The sequence below is a fragment of the Octopus bimaculoides genome, chromosome 22, assembly GCF_046866305.1.
Source record: "Octopus bimaculoides isolate indiv1 chromosome 22, ASM4686630v1, whole genome shotgun sequence".
Classification (NCBI taxonomy): Eukaryota; Metazoa; Mollusca; class Cephalopoda; order Octopoda; family Octopodidae; genus Octopus; species Octopus bimaculoides.
Genome location: NC_142949.1, coordinates 13,306,475 through 13,321,474, shown reverse-complemented (window position 1 = coordinate 13,321,474; position 15,000 = coordinate 13,306,475). Strand labels below are relative to the sequence as shown.

Here is a 15,000-nt window from a genome sequence, read left to right as displayed (position 1 = left end):
GTATTTTATGTAGGATATGAGCAGTTCCCATGAGCACTATCTTTTGAATTTCTACCATTTTGGGGTTTCCTGGTATCTGATCTAGGTAGCAATCAGCCCCTTTTGCTATCTTTTATAGGGCACCTACGAAAACCGGTATTGTATTAGTCTTCAGAGGTTCCACATTTTGCTAATTTCTATTTCAAGATCTTTATACTTGCTCAGGTTTTGGTAGATCTTGACTGATACATTTATATCAATTAGGACAGTCATATCAAAGAAGAGGCATGATTTTTGTCTGAAGTCTTTCAATGTAATGTTTGGCCTATTCGAATCCATCTTTCTGTCAGTTCGAACGGTGAAGTTCCAGAAGAGTGTGATGTGAACATTTTCAAGCACTGGGGGTAGTTTGTGTTCCCACCAGTTTTTATCATGGGGTAGGTTCAGGTTTTTGCAAATTACCCAGTGAATATACTGTGCTGCTCTATCGTGCCGCACGAATACTGCACATGGAGACGACATGATCAATGGTTTTATTTTATTGCTTATATACACATGTTGGGCTACTTGCCGTTCTTTAAAATGTTGGCCTTGTAGCTCCTTGTAGGTAGGCATTGATCTTGAGCCGCTATGGCAAACCCTTCTGTTTCTGATTTTAAGACAGAAGACACTAACCATTGATGGGTAAGGGCTTTGTCAACATCGGCCCAATTAGCTCTCTTTGGGTGTTTTCCATTGAGAGGTTTTTCTTGCCATTTATCAGTAAGAGTATCTAGAGCAGCAGTTATAGCACGGGTTTCCATACGCTTAGCTTTTTCTGTGCTTGTTTCCAGTACGTCTAATTCTGAGATTTGTTGCATTTGGAATTTACTTAGATATTCTTTTGCCTGTTTTGTTACTATGACGCTTTCTTGTTTTCATGATTTTCATGAAACTGTAAGTCACGACTTGTATGGGTAAATTATTGATTGCTTCGATCTTGTTACTTGCATCTAGCTCTGTCTTGAGTAATTCCCTTATCCTATGATAACAAGATGAGAAACCTAATGCAGAGGAAGCTAGAAAGTTCTAGAGTAATATTCGGGATAAACCAGTCAATGGTAATGGGGATGCAGTGTGGTTAAAGAAAGGGAATGAGAAACAACCAGATCTAAGATTAACTAGTGCATTAATGAGTAAAGTGTTAGGAAAAATAAACGAATTGGAAGGACCCAAAACCAGATCTAGTTCAAGGGTACTGGCTAAGGAAATTCAGTAGTTTACATGGGAGGCTGAGGGAACAACTTCAGGATTGCCTTAATGGAGGAATAATACCAGATTCTATGACTAGAGGGAGGATAATGCTCAATATGAAGGATAAGACCAAGGGTAATACAACAAGCAAATATAGACCAATTACTTGCTTTCCATTAGTGTGGAAGCTGTTAACAGGAATGCTTTCAGAAAACATTTGCCAGCACCATGACAACCACAATTTACTGCCAGAAGAACAGAAAGGTTGCAGGAAGAAGGCTAGAGGAACGCATGATCTATTATATAGAGACAAAGCAGTTCTAAATGAAATAAAAGCTAGAAAAAAAAATCCAACAATAACATGGATAGATTATAGCAGAGGCTATGACATGATCCGACACTCATGTATAAATGAATGTTTGAGTATATTCAGTATAGCAGACAACATAAGAGAATTAATTAGCATGAAGAAATGCAAAATAGATCTCTACTCAGGTGACACACTCTTAGGGAAAGTTAATATCAAAAGACGAATTTTCCAGGGGGACACGTGTCCCTTTTGATATCTGTTCTATGTTTCATCACCCTCAATTTAGTATTAAGGAAGGCAATTGCAGGACATCAGTTCAGAAATAGTAATGGAAAATTAATCATTTGCTCTACATGGATGATCTGAAAAGTTTTAGTAAAAAGAGATAGAGATTCCTTAATACAGACTGTACGACACTTCAGCAAAGATATAGGCATGAAATTTGGCATAGTTAAGTGTACAATATTAGTCAGTGTGCAATATTAGTTAGTGTGCAATATTAGTCAGTGTGCAATATTAGTCAGTGTGCAATATTAGGGAGAGGTAGTTAACAGGGAAGGCATCCGATTACGAAATGGCCAGACATTAAAATCATTGAAAGGAGAAGAGAGTATCTAGGATTATTAGAATCTTACAGAGTACTAACCACAGAAATGAAAACGAAAATTGAGAAGGGGTACATCAGAAGGGTGGCTCATGAGTAATTAGAACCTAACCCTAACCCTTTATCAGTCACTTAAGATAGTGCGTTTGTGGCCTTCAGTTAGTTTAACTCTCATGTTTAGCAAAGGCGATGATAGTCAGTACTATCTGTCACTTTTGTGACCTCTATTAATATATATATATATATATATATATATATATATATATATATATATATATATATATATATATATATATATATATATATATATATACATATATATATATATACATATATATATATATATATATATATATATACATATATATATATATATATATATATATATATATATATATATATATATATATATATATATATATATATATATATATATATACATATATATATACATATATACATATATACATATACATATACATATATACATATACATATATATACATATACATATATACATATACATATATACATATATATATTTGTGTGTGCTTGTAAGTGTGTGTATGCGTGTATTGCTTTGAACCGAAGTAATAATCATGGTAGTTATATAATTTCTCGCAAAAAACCCCACTCATGTGTATCCTGCAGCCATTGAACACTGAATTACATAAGTTGTAATAGCGTGCAAAAGAAAAACCGAATTAATCTCACTGAATTTCGTGATTCTTCGGTTGTTAGCTCCGCATGTCTTCCCTGCAGCTTGGAGATACAAAATGAATTTTTATAGTATAACAAGAAATAGTTTCATATTATAATTATGCAATTCATATACTGTATAGTGTAAGAGATAATATAGCTTGTACGTTAATTTCTAAGTTTACACATGACCAGATCATTTATGTGGGATACTGGCTGATGTATAAACCATGCGACTGAGAGGACATATGTGATTCTGAATATCTTCCGACTGAATGAAACCATATTGAAGTAAATATACCGTCCACATCTTTGTCATGTGTAAATATTTTCGGTGAGAATTATATCTTTAATACATATCAGGAACTAAGATAAATATCGTAATATTTTCAGATATAAAATCAGTATCACGTTTTGTATCTAGTGACAAGGCTCTCATTCTTACAGAATATTACAACAAGCTGAATATCTTAATTACATGACGCTATGTTGAATTGAGGTTGTCAGATTTGTTTCAGGTAAATCGTCATTGAAAGTTCTTTGAAAGAAAAAAAAATGGACTAATAGGATATATTAAGTCTGTATTGGAGACAAAAGCAATGAGAATGATGTATTGGTCTCCCGGTTATAATTATACACAGCGTGTGATTATCTTCTGCTTGGATATTGTCAGCATATTTCATTTCTCTGGAACGACAACCTTGTTATACAAAATCCTTTTTCATATAATCTGAGTGGCTTAGGGTCAAAGGAATGGAATATATTTGTATCTGATTTCTCTTTTCTATATTCCAATTATAAAATTTTGCAGAGTCGATTTACTTTTCAAAAATGCAAGCATTGGTAATATAAGGACTAAGGATTTCTTGGAGATCAATAAAAACATTTCACAATTTTGTACTATTTTGTCAAAGTTATTTTAGGATAACATTTATTCATTACATCATCATGGACTATCCGTCTTCTTTAGTTCTTGTTGTCATTTAGCACTACAATCGTCTTGATTGGAGCGTACCCAGGTACAAAGGCTTCCTGTCTATGTCTGTTCCCTTTTATTTGTATTTAGACGTGTAGTTAAATCATTAGGCTCCCTCAAAAATATGACGGACAAACAGGAGAAAATCCTCGGAGATAATATCTATTCGTGCATATCCTTCTGAGAAGGTGATTTTAATAATGACTTTCGAAAGGCAGAACGGCTATGATCAAGTCTGTCCACTTTCCTTTGTATAGTCATTTCACCAAGTTTCTAATAAACAAACAAAACAGAAGGTCGTATTAGAGCCGATTGATTCAATTTACAATTTCTCCTGGAAAATCTCCATTCGTACTTAAGAAAGTAATTCTGTAGTAATTCTGAGATTATCTATCCACAGTAGACATACAAAATCTTGCTAGTTTAAATATTAAACTTATGGCATCAGTCACACCCTACACACACACACACACACACACACACGCACACACACACACACACACACACACACACACACACACACACACACCCATATATATATATATATATATATATATATATATATATATATATATATATATATATATATATATATATATATATATATATACAGGTATATATGTATGTATGTACGTATCGGTATTATTAGAAAAATAGATAGGAATATCTCGATTCTGAAGACTTGTAAACCGAGCAAACAATCGATATTTTACACGATGTTAAGTGCGTTTAATGTAGTCAGACTATTTTGACTAAGCTTCAAACGAAAGGTTCTCGTAAAGGATAATCTGTTTGCACGTTGATATTATTAATATCTATAAACCAAGCAATCGTTAAACACCAAACAAGACAACGTTGACATCAATACTGGGTGTTTATATCACGATCGTCTGCCACATCCTTCTCTCTGAATCGAAATGTTCATATTTCATGTGCATAATGGATACATATTATTCTATCATGTCTTATTTGTCATTAGATACTGTGGTAGTATTTGTTCATATAATATTCTTCTCATTATTACGAGAAGTTCATAAAGCAGACACCTGGCGGAATCATTAGCACGCTCGGTAAAATGCTGAGCGACATTTAGTCAGTCCTTATGTTCAGAGTTCAAATTCTGTCGACTTTGCCTTTCATCCTTTGACAGTCGATGAAAATAAGCACCAGTTGCATACTGGGTCGATGCAATCGACTAGTCCACCCACCTCAAATTTTAGGCCGTTTACCTGTAATAGAAAGTCCCTGTGCCAATATTAGAAAGGATTATTATGAGAAGCTCATAAGACGGTTAGATGGCAGAATCGTCAGCACTCTGGGCAAAATGTTTAGCCGAATTTCACACGCCGTTACGTTCTGAGTTCAAATTCCGTCGACCTTGCTTTTATTATTTTCAAGGTCGATGAAATAAGTCCCTGTCGAACACCTGAGCGTATGTAAGGGACTAGCCACATCACTCCAACGCATTATTATAAGAAGCTCATGACTTCAATTCTGCCGAGATCGATTTTTGCCTTTCATCTCTTCAGGATCGATAGAATGAGTAACAGCTGAGAACTGAGGTCAATGTAATCCACTGTTCACCACCCACGAAAAAATTGCTGACCTTCTACCAAAATCTGAAGCAATTATTAAGAGAAGCTCAGCTGCTTATTGATTATGTAAATATACTTTTTATGTATAGGCGTAGGTACGGCTTCGTGGTTAAGACGTTCGCTTTGTAATCACGGGGTTTGGGGTTCGGTTTCTAGCGCGGCACGTTGGGGAAGATGTTTCTACTATCGTTCCGGACCGGCCAATGCCTTGTTAGTGGAGTTGCTACACGGAAACTATGTGGAAGTCCGTTGTATATGCGTGTGTGTGTGTGTGTGTGTGTGTGTGTGTTTGTGTGTGTGTGTGTGTATTTACATCTATAGCCCACCTCCACTTGAAAACCGGCGTTGGTTCATTTATATCCCCTGTAAAATAGCGGTTCAGCCTTAAGGAACGATAGAATACGTACCAGACTTAGAAAGAATTACCAGAATCTAGTTATTCGACAAAACCGTTCAAGACCGTGCTCCAGCATGACCACAGTCCAATGACTAAAACAAAGATAAAACATAAACGCCAATTAAGAGCGCAATTAATGAGACATCATTAAACTCCAATGCATTAATACAATGGAGAAAATATTGGGTTGGCCACAAAGAACGTCCGATTTTGATCGACAATAAATTTCAAGCACTCTAACAAGTAGCTAACTTCAATCTGTCCCTTGCGCATACGCGCTCGTTAGATACTACTGCAGAAAGTTATGCACTGTGTACAGAGGCGATGGTGTTACGCAAGGTATTATCCTCGGTATATGACCAGGATGATCGCAGATATTCCACAAATAATCAAACTGAGTGTTGGAAAACCATCTGCAACGATTTAGTTACAACCATAGGTTCGATGTTCGGATCCTACTTCATTTGAAGGAAACCAACCCCACCCAACGGATTTCCATCAGCCATTATTTGTAAAAACATAAAAAATCCATAATTTTTGGAATAGAATGGTGACAGTGGACTAAAAATGGATCGTCTATGACAATATGAAGCATAAACGATCATGTGGGAAGCGTGCAGAGCCACCACAAACAATTTTCACAGCAGGGTTTCTTCCAAAGAAGGTTATGCTTTCAATTTGATGGAATCGGAAGGGTGTTGTCTTTTAAGAGTTTCTTCCGACGAACAATTGGATCGATACTGTGACCAGCGGAACAGATTAGATGCAGTGATCCACTACAAGAGTGCAGCATTTGCTAATCGTAAGAGCACTGTCTTTCATCGTCATAATGCTAGACCACACACTTCTTTGCAAGTGCGACAGAAGTTACAGCGGATGGCTGGGAAATTTTACCGCATCCTCCATATTCGCTCAACCTTGCATTTTTAGATTTCCGCCTGTTTCTATCTCTTCAAAAGGTCAATGAATGAACAGACCTGGAAGAGTTTTACGCCAGTAAAAACAGGAAATTCTTCGAGCAGGGAATAATGGATCTGGCTACAAAATGGTAGAAGATATTGGAATGAAACGGTATTCATATCATTGAATGAATAAATCGATTTGTGCTTAAAACTTGCTTCTTATTTTTGCTTTAAAAATCCAAACGGAATTTTGGGCCAAACTTAATATATTTTTTATGTCTGCAGTCTAAGTCTGTGAGAGAGTTGATATATGTCAATGGACGTGTTTGCGTTATAATAGTAAATGATGAATGAAGGCGCGTGGATAAGTAGTTAGGGCTATTTTGCTTACGATCGGAAGGTCATGAGTTCGATTCCCGGCGGTACGTTGTGTCATTGAGCAAGGCACTTTATTTCACGTTGCTCCAGACCACTTGGCTGGTAAAAATGAGAAGTACCTCTAATTAAAGGGGCCAGCCTTGTCACATTCTTTATCACTCTGAATCTCCCTGAGAATTACGTTAAGAGGACGCGTGTCTGTGGAGTACTTAGCCACTTGGACGTTAACTTCATGAGGAGGCTGTTCCGTTGACCTGATTATGTTGAACACTCGTTTTCGTGGCTGACGGAGTATCAGTTTCTTTTTAATAGTGAATCAACGACAGGATACTCATCACATGTGTACTGATCCAGATATTATAGTTTAACATATCCCAGGATCAGTGGTTTACGAGGTAGAATTAAAGATGGAAAAGAGACGGAAATCACACATACAAGTGACGCCAATAACAGTAACATTGCAAAGAGAAGCATATTTTGGGAAGAAGAAGATGAAGCACCTATTGGATTTCGGAAATAGCTGAAATAACAAAAGAATAGCATCGCAAAAATATGGAAAGGTTGACACAGAATGGAAGGTATAATGTATTATATTGGTTACAAGTAAAAAGAAAACATCTGTTTTGTCTTTACAATTATACAAAAGCGCAGTAAATATACAATGTCAATTATATTCATTTCAATGTTGCGATGATGCACTAGTTCATAAGAAGTTCCTACCAAGGTGGTGAGCTGGCAGAAACGTTAGCACACCGGGCGAAATGCTTAACGGTATTTCGTCTGTCTTTACGTTCTGAGTTCAAATTCCGCTGCGGTCGACTTTGCCTTTCATCTTTTCGGGGTCGATAAATTAAGTACCAGTTACGTACTGGGGTCGATCTAATCGACTGGCCCCCACCCCAAAAATTTCGAGCCTTGTGCCTAGAGTAGAAAAGATCAAGTAGTTTCTCCCCAGCCCACAAAATTAATTATTTACTTTTGTATTTTAGATATTTAATAACGTGTTCAATATTAAAATGATGCTGAAGAAGTTTCTGAGAAGTGTCAATGATAATCAGATACATCACCGTCTTACGAGGAGAAGAATGAGATAAATTGGAATATGTAAAATGAAAGAATTAACCATACAGAAGAAATCGTCTTAGCTATAGTGAAGTCATTATAAACCAATTAACCTGGCATTTCATGCGTTTATTACTGTTCCATTACTCATCCTGTCAATAGACATGGTATTAGCTTACCTGTCAACGGGTGATTAGTTCATTTCTCGCAACTACACGCACTACAAAAAGATTTAACTTTTCTAAGCTCAATCATCGGAACTCTAATCCGAACGGAGGTAATCGTTGTACGATAATTAACGTTTCTATTCTGTTTACGAAATCATATCATATCAACACCAAAGTGGCTTCTACAGCAATGAATTATAGCGCTAAATATAACACAGCAGCCATTTTAGGTCCGTCTTGGGGGATTTATGGAATCATGCAATTTTACTTCCAATATCAGATTGCCCTAAACTCTAATTTCAAAATTGCCAAGAGCAGGAAGGATACCAATGTAAAGATGAGCGTAATTACGATGGCTTCATGTAACTCAATATCGAATACGGCAGCAAGAATAGATCAGATTTCTGTGAATGTTTCGTATATATAATCTCTTTTATTTAGCAATTAAGACAGCATCCTAGCATCTTAACTAAGATTGCCTCACTGCTGTTTCTTATCAATTGAGGCAATTAGAATTCATTAACAGTTTTCTTAGGCTTCTGGCACGAAATCATTTCCTTGTTATTGAGGAAATTTAAAACCCTACGAGATTTATTTTAGTTATGATGACACAATCAATTAGAAAGCTGTCATTTGTTCTTTTCATCCATCTACAATACTGATTTCATCAACGGAATGTTCAATGTTAATGGGAAATATTTATGAAGGCCACAGATGAAACTTCAGAATTGAAGATGCAATTCATGTGCCAAACCAAACTAACTAAAGAATTTGGTAAAGATGAATGACGCATCATGTTAGTTACGAAAAAATCAAATTATGTCGCCATTCGCAATCTGGTAAACAAAAATCAAATTATGCCAATATGATCTCCTCAATTATTACCTGTTTTTATTGTAGAGGAAACTACACAAGTCTTTTTACTCTAGTATTACACAATCTAGTTACTCTTCAAATTTTACAAGCATCCACCCAAGTCATCTTATTTTTGTCTACTTCGAATTCACTATACTTCAGTTTCCCACGTGAGGAAACGTTTTATAATAGATAAACTAAAATGGTGAGTCGGGGTATTAACAAATGCACATATCGCGATCTCGCTAAAATACTTTCAAATTCGTTTGGATCAAAATTGGTTTGTTTCAACTAATGAACCAACATGGAACCTAATGTTTATCATGAATTTCATTTCTGTAAATGTTCTACTTTATTTCAGGTCGAATGCATTAAATTTAAGTATATGCTTTTAAAATACTGTACGTTTAAGACACTCCTATGCAAATGAAAAGAAAAAAAACATTCTATGAAATACAATGCCATTGTCTAATACGGTAATATTTTGCAATGGAATCTACGTAAGGGGAATGGTCGAAGAGAAAAGTTGCTTGGTTAGCCGGAGGAGACATAGAACTAAGTACTCTATTTGGTAAAAAAAATACATGGACATAATCGCACTTGCATATGTTTGTTAAATCAAAATTTAGAAGCAGTAGATCTCAAATCAAACGCATGCGTGCGTAAGCACACAGACATACACTCATGCACAACATGATTATGCCGAGTCAGTTGAGTACCAAGTAACGTTTGTAGTGTTTACAGGTTCATATCACACATTCACCATTTTTATGTTTATATCCAGTATAATTAACTGCCATTTTCTTTTTAATATAAAAGAATCAAAGAATTCCGAATAACCTAGTAAAAGATATCACATGAATTTATTGATTTCTACAAGATATTCTATAGTATCAGCAGAAATGCTATGTTGAACTGTTGTACACGGGATGAGAATATCAAAGTCATTATCAATAGCTATGAAAACCTATCAAGCCTTATACAGGGCACAAACGATCCAATCAAAGAGTTTCCAACAACAGCATGAATCCTCCAAGAAGACATTCCAACACTTTTTCTCTTTGTTTCTAGAAGATTGCATCCTTAAGTAAAGAGTTGACTCCAGCCATCACGAAAGCCTCACTATTAAGCAGGACGTCAGCGGCATCTGTATCTCTCTAATTTTGACTTTATTGATGATGATCTTGCCCTCACAGCTCATCATCAACTGTGTGATGCACAATGATTTTTCAATATGCTTATGACAATGTTGCAGCTAAAATCGGTCTGCTTCTGAATGCAGAATCTGTTCATCACTATCATTGCAAATAAAAGCCCCATGCTGATTTGTTTCAGCGATGGAATACAACGCAGGGATGTCAGCGATATCAAATACCTTCGGTCCTATAAATCTGATTGCAAGAAAATCTACTGAACACGCAAGGATAATATACCGTATGGGATTCGCTTCAACTCTCTGTGTTTTGAGATCAAATCTTACTGAAATTAACTTTGGATTTCATCTTTGCGAGGTCAAGAAAAAGTAACAGTAATACACAAGTCGTGCTGAGCAATTTCGTTGCATCTACCTGCTCATATGCAACATTACAAACATTACTGGTTGACAGCAATTGGTGCAATACGAAAGGTAACACGACTGTTTCAAAACCAGCATTGAGTGGAGTTTTTCCAGGGGAAGTGTGAAACCAAGTCATTCGAACTGCTAGAAATGTCAAGCAAATTGCTCTCGAAAAATACGCGACAGTCTTCAAATAGAAAGAGCTACACTGGACAAAAAGATGACGATAAGCAGACCAATCCAAACACTCGTAATCGCACACTTTGCAATTGCTGGCATCCATTTTCTTCGCTATGGATTTCTATCTAACTATTCTCTCTGATCATGGATTTATCTAAGGAATACCCGGTCTAACTGGATTTACTTGGATCTTTCCTCCCTTTCTAGGCATAATGAACCACAACTACTAGGGTGTGCCCAAAAGAAACTAGAATTTTGCAATGTTATTTTATTCACTTAGTTTTACATGTTCACACTTTTATCGCCTTCAAAGAATTCTCTATTTGAAGCAATGCATTGGTCCATCCACGTTTTTCACTATTCGAAGAAGTGCTGGAACTCTTATGAAGTGATGCTTTTTAAAGCCTCCGTAGATTTTTTCTTCACCTCTTCCACACCTACAAATTCCGTGACACCAGCTTTCGTCACCAGGGATGACCTTCGAAAATGGTCTGGATCAAGTTCCAACTGCTCTTTCAGTTCACGACGCACATTCAGCCGTGACTGTTTTTGAATTTACGTAAGCAAGCGAGGCACGAATTTTGCTGCAACTCTTTTCATTCGCAATTCCTCGCGCAAAGTTCATTGGCAGGAGATCCAAGACACACTAGTCACGTCAACAGGTTCGTCAATTGTTCAGTGATGGTCCTCCAAGATCGGTTCATGAATTCTCATGATGCTTTCATTCATTCGGAAGGTCGATGGTCGTCCTGAACGAGGTTGGTCCTCAAGCGAAAAGAGACCATCCCTAAAGCGGGAAAACCTCTCGTAAACCTGTGTTTTGCTCAGGGCAGCGTCCTTGTAAGCTGTTTGGAGCATAAGAATTATTCCGGCCACCGTTTTCCCCAGCAGAAGACAAAATTTCACGCTCTTCCTTCATTTTCAACATTGTCTCCATACTTTTCAAAACAGTTCTTCCAACATTCCACAAGCTTACTTATTCCATCGGAGAATGGAATACTGGTCGCCGCGCATTCATTTATGCACCGTTTCCTGCACTTCCTTATCTGTAGAAAATCGTCAACATTGTAAAGGATGTTTAAGCGGTCCAAAGAGATAATAGTCTCAAGGGTCAAAATCTAGACTGTATGCGGGGTGTTTCAGCGACTCGAACCAACCCAATTCTTCAATTGTTTCAATGGTGTCGACGACCGAACGTGGCTGTGCATTGTCAGGCAACAATAGACCTAGTGTTTAGTGCGAATTGCTGGTTTCGGTTTGTTGGCCAGCATTTTACTGTACCGAACACTGGTGATTGTAGGCCCCTTTTTCCTGGTAATATTCTCGTTTAGAACCTCTTGCGTAACAAACGGTAAACATCACTATTTCTGTGGATGGCTGAGACTTGAATTTCGTTTTCGCTGGCGATTACGAGTGTTTCCACTCCATGCTCTGCCTTCTTGATCCTGGCTGAAAGTGATGGACCCAAGTCTCGTCTCCTGTGATTATTCTGTCCCAAAAATCTTTCTATCGGTCGAATAAGCATTGACAGATCCTCACACGATAGCACCTATACACTTCAGTAAGCGCTTTTGGCATACATTTGGCACATACTTTTCGAAAGGAGCGACTTGTCGTAGATGGTTTCGTATACAGGACTTTCACTAATTTGCAGAGAACCTCTTCATCGATGGTATTCCTCAGTTCGCCAGAGCCATCTTTCAACCTTGTTGAATCTCCGCATAAATGGTGGAGGTTGATGATCATTCTTTTTCTTCTACGTGCTTCACGCTTTTCTGGCCAATTTTAAACTTTTCGGACCACTCATAAATACTTATACACAGCAGCTCACTGTCTCCGTATTGTACTGATAGTCCACGAAAGAATTTCAGCCTCTAACACATTTTCAGACCAGAGAAATCTTATCACTAATCTCTGCTCTTCTTTGGTGCGCATTGCCTTCGGAACGGCCATTTTTATTCTGTAACACAAGAAAGAAAATTGGAGCGATCAAAGACAAACCTCAGTTACGAAACCACAAGTATACTACTTTTTAGCAAGCAAGCACTGAAGGCAGTACGGTCAACATTCAGAATTTTAGCGAAAGTGCAGACAAGACTTACCCCTGTATTATTCGTAAAATACTTAATAAATTCCAATATTAAAGGATCTGCTTTATTACTTTAAGATCCTGTTTGTATGAAAATAATCTTCCATGAGAAAATTATACGGATTCGAAATTGCTAGAGAATGCTATAAGCCCAAAGCATAAATGCTCCGTAGCACATTTGAAAATAAATGCCTTAACATTGTCGTATATAGCTCTGTTCACACATCTGATTTTACAGACCAAATATTTGAATCCTATTCTATATTATTCGTGGAGGCACATGGCCTAGGGGTTAGAGCAGCGGTCGACGTTTCCTCCTGCATTTAGCAGCTCACCTGCGACGGACCGGCGTCCCCTCCAGGTGGGAAACCTATACACCAATGAAACTGGGAAACCGGCCCTTATGAGTCAGGTATGTCTCGAGAAGGAACAATCAACAACATTCTATATTATTCAGATACTACAGTCATTAAAACTGTCGATAGAGTAACATAACATGCCAGAAATAGTCAGCTCTAAAAGAGTGTTGATCTCTACATAAGTTTTCTTTTAATTAGGAATCTTTAAAAGAAATTGCTTCGAAAGTTATAACGGTTTTGATACTGTAGTCAACTTTCTAGGAGGTAAAAGAGATGGAGATATTGTGAGTGAAATAGAAGGGAGAAAAGTGATAAAAAATATAAAGTTAATGAGGTATCACCTGAATTTCAAGGAAAATTCATTATATTGATTGATTACAAAACATTAACGAAAAACTGGAAAATTTTCAAGCAAATTTACGTAAAATATTTCACAGCATGCCTGAGCTGGCAGAAATTTGTTCTCTCTTAACACAATCGGTCTCGAAACATATCCTGGACACATATTACCATTAAAACGAACAAAAGATTCTCTGATTTATATTCATTTGAATTAAGTCCATGGATGATTGACCCGTTTAGCTGCGTTGCTCGTTCAGCTGAAGAAGAGATTCGAGAAGAATTAATTGAATTGCGATGCAATGAAAACACCAATTACATGTATGATAAAGTAGGAAAGAATGAATTCAGGTCATTAAAACTCTGTAAAACATTATTTCCAATGTTATAGACCGAAACGGCCAAAATTATTTTCTATTTTCCAATATCAAATATGACTGATACTAGTTCAGCAACTATATGCATAAATAAATAGATAGGATGTATGATGAAAGGAGCAACAACTATATAAGTTCGATTACAGGGAACGTAGCAATATATATATATATAGCGCGGGTTCGCCAATCTCAAAGATATCATTAAATGACAAAATACAAGTCTGTGTTTGAATGATTTTTAATTCACATATTATAATGGGAAAAGAGTGGAGAAAAATATTCTGGGGATGATTGCTAATAACGTTTCATGAATAACTGATGGAGAAGGGAAGCGTGTTCTATTTCAGACTGATCGATCTCGATATAGTGTTCGATAACGAAGTGATGAATTCTTTAGAGGGTGCATATACTTTAAGTCTCCGTCTGCCAAATCTACTCACAAGGCTTTAGACGGCGCGGGGCTACAGTAGAGGACACTTGCCCAAGGTGCCACATTTCTCTCTATATATGTGCTGATGTATGATTATATATGTGTGTGTGGGGGGGGGGTGTTTGTATATGTGTATGCTTGTAATCAAACACTCCTTATTTAAGCAAAAAATAAACTCTAAATTACGTTTATCAATTTGTGTTGCAAGATTCCTGATGTGAAGTCGTGTGTCGAAACAGATATTGTTGTATTTCTGGGCGATCATTTTTTGTTTTTTTTTTACCAAATAAACACACGTACTATACATTCGTTCTTCACTGGTTTTTTACTGTTCTTCTTCTAACTCATGTCCACTGTCCGGGAATTTTTCGTCACATACCTGTGATCTCTTCCGTTTTCTTGTGTTCTCTTGCTCTGCTTGTTCCATTCTGGAAAGACAAAAAACAAAACTGACAATCCCGAAATACAACTCGAGATTATTTGTTTGAAAATTGCTTTCAAGCAAGAAACT

General features: G+C 36.7%; 1 protein-coding gene across 1 annotated transcript in view; it reads right to left on the bottom strand.

The window, feature by feature from the left end:
* Window positions 1-14,323: 14,323 nt before the first annotated feature.
* Window positions 14,324-15,000, bottom strand: part of LOC128250549 (uncharacterized) — a 57,649-nt gene continuing 56,972 nt past the window's right edge. Inside the window, exon 3 of the transcript XR_008266580.2 lies at window positions 14,324-14,917. The gene's annotated coding sequence lies outside the window, so the exon portion shown is untranslated. The remainder of the gene's footprint in view (window positions 14,918-15,000) is intronic.